The 10,000-nt window shown below is 44.3% G+C and overlaps 2 non-coding genes across 2 annotated transcripts; both read right to left on the bottom strand.

The window, feature by feature from the left end:
- Positions 1–1,415: 1,415 nt before the first annotated feature.
- On the bottom strand, positions 1,416–1,570 carry LOC139997181 (5.8S ribosomal RNA). The gene has a single exon (XR_011802618.1). It is a non-coding gene; the product is annotated as a 5.8S ribosomal RNA (ribosomal RNA).
- A 2,829-nt stretch (positions 1,571–4,399) lies between these two features.
- On the bottom strand, positions 4,400–6,323 carry LOC139997171 (small subunit ribosomal RNA). The gene has a single exon (XR_011802613.1). It is a non-coding gene; the product is annotated as a small subunit ribosomal RNA (ribosomal RNA).
- Between the last annotated feature and the right edge of the window lie 3,677 nt (positions 6,324–10,000).

Genomic DNA, 10,000 nt, shown 5'->3' on the forward strand with positions numbered 1-10,000 from the left:
CACACGCGCGTACGTCGTACGTACGGCGCGTGTATACCTCGTCTCTAATCAAGTTTCGTTAGTCTTTCTCGAGCCTCGCCAAAGAGGATCGTTCTCTTCCTCTGCGCGATCTCTCCGTGCCAATGTCAGAGATTATTCTCTTTCGCACGACGACGAAAACGACTATTTTCGACGATCCGAACAACTTTGTAACGGACTCACATGCACATCTTAAAATCGGGTACAGAAACGTTGCGCAACACCGTGAGCTTTTCTCTTCTTCGTCACCCTTAAATATAGCCGATCGTAGACGCACGCTAGATCGTAACACACTTTTCGTTGATTTCCGACGAACGTGGCTTTGGGCCAGGCGCGCGGGCAGAGAGATACGCGACCGACGGGGAAAAATTCGTCCCGATACATGTACGCGTACTCTCCGATCTCCGCGCAACGCTGGGGATCATCTCCCTAAGTCATCAGCGTTCGAAGAAATCTCGTGTGTCCGTTCCCGGATCTACGGCTTTCTCTGGGTTCGCGAAGAACAGAAAAAAGCACAGAGGATGAAAAACGCAACGACGACCCATCGATGCGACGGTCCTCGTTGTCTTCTCGTCAGTCGTCTCGCGCCTGCAGAATACATCTCTGCCGCACGAACAGACGGAGTGGGTATTCGATCCCTGGGGCTGTACGAGTAAAAACATCTTGATGAAAAGACGGTTGTGTTTCTTTAAGGCACACAGTTTTTCGTTACGCCACCAAGTTTAGGTTTAGGTTTTAATATCTTGGTTCTCTTTTCTCTCCTCTCTCGACTGACTTTGTTCAAAAATATTTTTGCTTTCTCTCAGTCTCGCCAAAAATTCATTTAAGACGACGTCGGGGGCGCGGTCATTCGTGCTTATCGAAGACTAACAAAACGTAGCAGAGGCTGATACAAAAAGAAAAAAAAAATCGGCCACGAAGAAAACTCGCTCTGTATATCTCGATAACCGCGTCGACGACGACGGTTCTCTCCGCGCTCTTTTAATTCGTATCCTTCTTCTTGCGCTTCGTCCGACTCAGAAACGTTCGTAAAACACGAACGACGGCGGGTTGTCAAGCCAAGAAGGGACAGAGAAGAGACGGAGGTAGTTTTGCGAGTCTCCCGTGAACGCGATAGATTTTTCATATATATTTGTATCGAGAGCATGCGTACGCCGGTCTCCACACGATCCAGCGACGAACGCCGACGAACGTCCAACAATCGCTCGTACGTCGCGTACGAGCCCTCGACCGCTCTTTAATTCGTATTCTTTTGCTTGGCGCTCGTCCTCCGACTCAGAAACGTTCGTTTAAAGATAAAACGAACGACGGCGGGCTGTCGACGAGGCAAGAAAGAACAGAGAGATACGGACCGAGAGCAACGATACGCAACGCAAGCAGTCTTAGGTTTACGTGAGCAACCCTCAGCCAGGCGTGGTCCAGGAATTGTATCCGTGGACCGCAATGTGCGTTCGAAATGTCGATGTTCATGTGTCCTGCAGTTCACACGTTGACGCGCAATTAGCTGCGTTCTTCATCGACCCACGAGCCAAGTGATCCACCGTTCAGGGTAATCGTTTATGCATGGATTTTTGTTTGTGTACTCAGGTTTTTGTACTCTTATTCTCGGTTCGAAAGAAGCCGATATCCGACAAACGTCCGACCAACGGGAATCGAACGCGCGGAAGTCGCCATATGATTGACGACACGAAAATACGTTCGAAAACGAAATCGGACGGACTGCGCGACGACACACGCAGCCCGCCGACCGGGCGTAAAGTGCATTATAATATATAACAACCAACGAGATCGAAGCTCCGTTCGTCAGGAAACGACGGGGATATAACACCCGATTCTGAATCCTCTGTACAGCACACGATCTCGCGAAGAAAGCGCACGGTGGCTAGCCCATGATATATATATATGTTCGTTCCTCTCGTCCAGTTATTCGAAGCAAACAGCCGATATGCATCTCCATCGTTCGGGTAAAAAAAAATCGATGGGACGCGCACGGTCGTAGTCTTCCTCGCGCGGTCGTTTCTTCCCGATAGCCAGAAGCAGAGTTTGAAAAACTCTAGCGACGGAACGAGGCATATGACTCACGACAACGAGGATACAGACACGGCCGGCGGTCCCCTCTGAATCGACTTCGGTGGTTCAGGTAAAAATAAAAAAAATCGATGGGACGCGCACGGTCGTCCTTCCTCTTCCTCGCGCGCGGTCTATTCTTCCCGATAGCCAGAAGCAGAGTTTGAAAAACTCTAGCGACGGAACGAGGCATTAGACTCGCGACAACGAGGATAGAGAGACGGCCGGCGGTCCCCTCTGAATCCACTTTGGTCGCTCAGGTAAAAATAAAAAAAAATTCGAAAGGGACGCGCACGGTCGTCCTTCCTCTTCCTCGCGCGGTCTTTTCTTCCCGATAGCCAGAAGCAGAGTTTGAAAAACTCTAGCGACGGAACGAGGCATTAGACTCTCGACAACGAGGATAGAGAGACGGCCGGCGGTCCCCTCCGAACGGATGGCGACAACGACGACTAAAGCACGAAAAATCGCGACGAAAAGGAACGCATCTCCGTTCAGGTGTATGTGTGTGCGTGCGTTTAAAAAAAATTCGATGGGACTCGCAGCCATCGGCCTCGCGCGGTCGTTTCTTCCCGATATCCAGAAGCAGAGTTTGAAAAACTCTAGCGACGGAACGAGGCATATGACTCACGACAACGAGGATATGGACAGGCGGTCCCCTCTGAACGGGTCGACGAGACGATGGTAAAAGAGACGAACCGGACGAAACTTCCGTCGATCAGGTAAAAATAAAAAAAAATTCGATGGGACGCGCACGGTCGTCGTCGTCGTCTTCCTCGCGCGGTCGTTTCTTCCCGATAGCCAGAAGCAGAGTTTGAAAAACTCTAGCGACGGAACGAGGCATATGACTCACGACAACGAGGATAGAGAGACGGCCGGCGGTCCCCTCTGAATCGACTTCGGTGGTTCAGGTAAAAATAAAAAAAATCGATGGGACGCGCACGGTCGTCCTTCCTCTTCCTCGCGCGCGCGGTCTATTCTTCCCGATAGCCAGAAGCAGAGTTTGAAAAACTCTAGCGACGGAACGAGGCATTAGACTCGCGAGGATAGAGAGACGGCCGGCGGTCCCCTCCGAACCAACTTCGTCTAGTTAAGAATCGTTATACTCTTTACCATCACTCGCACTGGTATATATCTTTTCGGGCCAACATCCACGCAATGCGTTTTCGTTCTAGGTTACCCGATCCACGAGTACGAACGTACAACGTGGTTTCGTTTTGTCGAACATCGTATATCGTTCGCCGTTGAAACGAACGACAACGAAACGACATAGGAAGAACGAACGCCCTTTGGGTAGGAAGCACGTTTCGAGGAACGACGAGAGTTTGGAGAGACGCGCGAGATAGCTGGAGACGCGCAGATATAGGTATCCATGGATCTTCGAAGAGAACCTTCGAAGATATATAATTCGGTATCCTATTTTTCTGCGGCTCGCTATTCGCGTTCTTTCGCTCTCGTCGACGACTCGTTATAGACGCTTCGTTCGATCCCAAAGAGCAGTCTTCCTTATGTCCCGTTGCTAGGAGGTGAGGCCTACGCAACGCAACTACGAAATATAGAAGAGGTGTGAGCAGTGATCTCTCCGACACGAGGCACTTTAGAGATTTTAGTTTATATATTATATTGTTCGTTCGTTGGATTTCCACGATGCAAATACGAAATACGAGATCGTGACGGCGGGTCTTTCTGTGTACGACCTCACGCAGGCGCCTCGATCGCATTTCTCATTACACGTGGTTTCCACTGTAACTTTTAGTTTTTTCGATATGTGTTCAGCTCAAGTTCCCTCACATATCGTTATTATTATTATTATTATTAATAGTAGCGGTTTCGTGTTATAGGATTCGGAGACGGCGGGTCTTTCTGTGTACGACCTCACGCAAGCGCCTCGAGAATCTTTTTAAGTTTTCCGTGTGTTATATTATTCGGAGACGGCGGGTCTTTCTGTTTACGACCTCACGCAGGCGCCTCGAGAATATTTTTAAGTTTTTCGTTTGTTATAATATTATTCGGAGACGGCGGGTCTTTCTGTGTACGACCTCACGCAGGCGCCTCGAATTATTCGTGTAAAAGTATATCTCTTCATCCCGATGATCGAGAGAGAGTGCCACACTCTTCGTATAGTTTCGTAACTGGAGCGTCTCTCACCTCCTTATTGTAAAAAATTTGGCTTTTGTCAAAGTATATAGCTTGTTAATACGTCGTATATACTTTGTGTCGATATAGGAGGAGTACGGCTCCTTACCGACGATATTATATATATTTTATTATACAGTGTTCAAGTCAAATATATTCTTTGTGTTTTTGTATTTTTCGTTAATGATCCTTCCGCAGGTTCACCTACGGAAACCTTGTTACGACTTTTACTTCCTCTAAATGATCAAGTTTGGTCATCTTCCCGGTAACATCGGCAATGCTTATCACATTGGCCGCGCACCAGTCCGAAGACCTCACTAAATCATTCAATCGGTAGTAGCGACGGGCGGTGTGTACAAAGGGCAGGGACGTAATCAACGCGAGCTTATGACTCGCGCTTACTGGGAATTCCTCGTTCATGGGGAATAATTGCAAGCCCCAATCCCTAGCACGAAGGAGGTTCAGCGGGTTACCCGGGCCTTTCGGCCAGGGAAAACACGCTGATTCCTTCAGTGTAGCGCGCGTGCGGCCCAGAACATCTAAGGGCATCACAGACCTGTTATTGCTCAATCTCGTGCGGCTAGAAGCCGCCTGTTCCTCTAAGAAGATTTGTTTGTACGTTGGTAGTAAAAACCCGCCGACCGAAGCCGGGGGCCTTCGAGATACCATAATTTACGTCTATTTAGCAGGCTAGAGTCTCGTTCGTTATCGGAATTAACCAGACAAATCGCTCCACCAACTAAGAACGGCCATGCACCACCACCCACCGAATCAAGAAAGAGCTATCAATCTGTCAATCCTTCCGGTGTCCGGGCCTGGTGAGGTTTCCCGTGTTGAGTCAAATTAAGCCGCAGGCTCCACTCCTGGTGGTGCCCTTCCGTCAATTCCTTTAAGTTTCAGCTTTGCAACCATACTTCCCCCGGAACCCAAAAGCTTTGGTTTCCCGGAAGCTGCCCGCCGAGTCATCGGAGGAACTTCGGCGGATCGCTGGCTGGCATCGTTTATGGTTAGAACTAGGGCGGTATCTGATCGCCTTCGAACCTCTAACTTTCGTTCTTGATTAATGAAAACATTTTTGGCAAATGCTTTCGCTTCTGTCCGTCTTGCGACGATCCAAGAATTTCACCTCTAACGTCGCAATACGAATGCCCCCATCTGTCCCTATTAATCATTACCTCGGGGCTCCGAAAACCAACAAAATAGAACCGAGGTCCTATTCCATTATTCCATGCACACAGTATTCAGGCGAAGGTAGCCTGCTTTAAGCACTCTAATTTGTTCAAAGTAAACGTATCGGCCCACCTCGACACTCAGTGAAGAGCACCGCGATGGGATATTAGTTGGACCGCCCCGCGAGGAGCTAAGCCCACCGATAGGACGTACCACATAATGCCAGTTAAACACCGCGAGCGGTGAACCGACACTGTGACACACAGATTCAACTACGAGCTTTTTAACCGCAACAACTTTAATATACGCTATTGGAGCTGGAATTACCGCGGCTGCTGGCACCAGACTTGCCCTCCAATTGGTCCTCGTTAAAGGATTTAAAGTGTACTCATTCCGATTACGGGGCCTCGGATGAGTCCCGTATCGTTATTTTTCGTCACTACCTCCCCGTGCCGGGAGTGGGTAATTTGCGCGCCTGCTGCCTTCCTTGGATGTGGTAGCTGTTTCTCAGGCTCCCTCTCCGGAATCGAACCCTGATTCCCCGTTACCCGTTACAACCATGGTAGGCGCAGAACCTACCATCGACAGTTGATAAGGCAGACATTTGAAAGATGCGTCGCCGGTGCTAGATGACCATGCGATCAGCACAAAGTTATTCAGAGTCACCAAAACAAACGATGGACGAACGGACGAGCCATCCGCCACCGATTGGTTTTGATCTAATAAAAGCATTCGTACCATCTCTGGTACGAATCTGTTTGCATGTATTAGCTCTAGAATTACCACAGTTATCCAAGTAAGTTTAAGTATGATCTAAGAAACCATAACTGATTTAATGAGCCATTCGCGGTTTCACCTTAATGCGGCATGTACTGAGACATGCATGGCTTAATCTTTGAGACAAGCATATGACTACTGGCAGGATCAACCAGGGAACTTTGTATTTTATATATATATTAGAGTCAAAAGACTCTCTTTTTAAAATAGCCTCAGAGTGTCGTAGGTGGGTCCGTAACACCGTACGACGAGACTTTTCGTTCTTAGTGAACGTTCGACGACACCCTTTTAATTCCCGTTGTAACGTCGAACGCCACTACTCTCTCTCATTTCGCCACTCTCTCTTTACTTTCTTTCGTTCGTTTGATTGTTTGTGTGGAATATTTTAAGATCATTCTGTTCATAGGATCATTCTGTAAGAATGGTTTGTTGGTTGAACGAATATGCCTTAGCGGTAAAAAGCACGTAAACTGCATGCTGAACGTACCGTCCTCGTAAGAAACATATTCGTTCGTTCTTTTGATATTCTCCAATCAGAAAGAACGCACTTCCTAAAAGGTAGTACGCTCCCCATTAGCCTTTCGTATGTTTAAAACGTACTGCGTACGCTATAACATAAGTTTTGGAACGGTCTCTGCCGAACCAGCATGAATTGATACTCAGTTAGTAACAAGCACACTGCCCTAACTTTTTTTAAAGTTAGTGCGAGCATACAGGATCCAGCTTCCCGACTAAGGGGAACCTTGCCACGTTATTTGGTCATTACGTCCAGGACAGCGACCCGCGGCGCAGCAGTGTAGAGAAAGAGTCGATACGAGAACGAAGGAACAGTCGAGAAATAGTAAAAAAGTTCACTAAGACTCGAGGAGCGGTGACTGAATTCTCAACCGAGGCCGTAGAATAGCCACGCGCTCGACGCTGTTCCGTCCGGACCGTCCGACTCGACGTGTCTCTTATAGATACCAAAGCGCCGGCCGGACGGTCGGCGCCGGCCGGGCCAGCGGCCGGGCGCTTACCATGTAAAACCTCCGTTAGAGCGTACCGTCGGACTTAGTCTCTGAAACGCTCGACCACTTTTTTCGAATAAACTACCCTTAGAAAACATCCTATCGTCGAGATATTTTAACGCACCGCTTATTTTAATATTTCAAACGAGTTTTTATCGAAAAATTTAATTTTTTTTTTTTTTTAAAAATCGCATCAGTAAACCACCTCTTTTAACGAATACGGACAAAAACCACGTTCTTAATCGATTAGAACACGTTAAAACAACGAGAAATATGCAAAAAAATATATACCTTGCAACGTTAATTAACGAAAAAATTAAACAAATATCGCAGTCGTGTCAGTTCGACGGACACTAATTTTTTAAAAAATTCGCAAAAAACGTTTAATCCAGTTGTATTTAATAGAGATATAACCGTTTCTGCAAAAATATTTATACCTTATAACGCTTTTTAACGAAATAACTCGAAATAAGCTTTTCGGACTTTTCCGCCGGCCGAAATTTTTCTAAGTCCCAACGTACCGTCGGACTTAGTCTCTGAAACGCTCGACCACTTTGTTCCAATAAAGTACCCTTATAAAACGTCCTATCGTCGAGATATTTTAACGCACCGCTTATTTTAATATTTTAAACAAGTTTTTATCGAAAAATTTAATTTTTTTTTTTTTTTTAAAATCGCATCAGTAAACCACCTCTTTTAACGAATACGGACAAAAACCACGTTCTTAATCGATTAGAACACGTTGAAACAACGAGAAATATGCAAAAAAATATATACCTTGCAACGTTAATTAACGAAATAATTAAACAAATATCGCAGTCGTGTCAGTTCGTCGAACACAAATTTTTTAAAAAATTCGAAAAAACGTTTAATCCAGTTGTATTTAATAGAGATATAACCGTTTCCGCAAAAATATTTATACCTTATAACGCTTTTTAACGAAATAACTCGAAATAAGTATTTCGGACTTTTCCGCCGGCCGAAATTTTTCTAAGTCCCAACGTACCGGTCCAGAATGAGACAAAGTTCCAAAGGCCCGGTCGTATCCGTCCGTTTTTTTTTAACCTTCCACGGACGAAATAAACGTTTAATCCCGACGTAAAATATAATAATATAGCGATTTATATAAAAATATTCATACCTCATAACGCTTTTTAACGAAATAACTCGAAAAAACTTTTCGGTCGAAAATTTTTCTAAGTCCCAACGTACCGGTCCAGAATGAGACTAAGTTCCAACGTCCCGGACGAGTTCGTACTTTTTTTATATAACTTTCCAGCGACGAAATAAACGCTTAATCCCGACGTAAAAAGTCATTTTAAAGCGATTTATGCAAGAATATTCGTACCTTATAACGCTTTTAAGCGAAATAACTCGAAAAAACCTTTCGAATAAAAATTTTTTTTTAACGTTTTCGGGACCAAATAAACGTTTAATCCCGACGTAAAATATAATAATATAGCGATTTATATAAAAATATTCGTACCTTATAACACTTTTAAGCGAAATAACTCGAAAAAAATTTTCGGTCGAAAATTTTTCTAAGTCCCTACGTACCGGTGGAGAGTATGACCAAGTCCGACGGGCCGAGTCGCGTCGGTCCACTATATTTTTTTAACGTTTTCAGGACCAAATAAACGTTTAATCCCGACGTAAAATATAATAATATAGCGATTTATATAAAAATATTCATACCTCATAACGCTTTTTAACGAAATAACTCGAAAAAACTTTTCGGTCGAAAATTTTTCTAAGTCCCAACGTACCGGTCCAGAATGAGACTAAGTTCCAACGTCCCGGACGAGTTCGTACTTTTTTTATATAACTTTCCAGCGACGAAATAAACGCTTAATCCCGACGTAAAAAGTCATTTTAAAGCGATTTATGCAAGAATATTCGTACCTTATAACGCTTTTAAGCGAAATAACTCGAAAAAACCTTTCGAATAAAAAATTTTTTTTTAACGTTTTCGGGACCAAATAAACGTTTAATCCCGACGTAAAATACAATAATATAGCGATTTATATAAAAATATTAATACCTCATAACGCTTTTTAACGAAATAACTCGAAAAAACTTTTCGGTCGAAAATTTTTCTAAGTCCCTACGTACCGGTGGAGAGTATGACAAAGTCCGACGGGCCGAGTCGCGTCGGTCCACTATTTTTTTTTAACGTTTTCAGGACCAAATAAACGTTTAATCCCGACGTAAAATACAATAATATAGCGATTTATATAAAAATATTAATACCTCATAACGCTTTTTAACGAAATAACTCGAAAAAACTTTTCGGTCGAAAATTTTTCTAAGTCCCAACGTACCGGTCGAGAATGAGACTAAGTTCCAACGTCCCGGGCGCGATCATACTTTTTTTATATAACTTTTCAGCGACGAAATAAATGCTTAATCCCGATGTAAAACGTCATTTTAAAGCGATTTATGCAAGAATATTCGCACCTTATAACGCTTTTAAGCGAAATAACTCGAAAAAACCTTTCGAATAAAAAATTTTTTTTTAACGTTTTCGGGACCAAATAAACGTTTAATCCCGACGTAAAATACAATAATATAGCGATTTATATAAAAATATTAATACCTCATAACGCTTTTTAACGAAATAACTCGAAAAAACTTTTCGGTCGAAAATTTTTCTAAGTCCCTACGTACCGGTGGAGAGTATGACAAAGTCCGACGGGCCGAGTCGCGTCGGTCCACTATATTTTTTTAACGTTTTCAGGACCAAATAAACGTTTAATCCCGACGTAAAATATAATAATATAGCGATTTATATAAAAATATTCATACCTCATAACGCTTTTTAACGAAAT

The sequence above is a fragment of the Bombus fervidus genome, unplaced genomic scaffold (assembly GCF_041682495.2).
Source record: "Bombus fervidus isolate BK054 unplaced genomic scaffold, iyBomFerv1 scaffold0034, whole genome shotgun sequence".
NCBI classification, from domain to species: domain Eukaryota; kingdom Metazoa; phylum Arthropoda; class Insecta; order Hymenoptera; family Apidae; genus Bombus; species Bombus fervidus.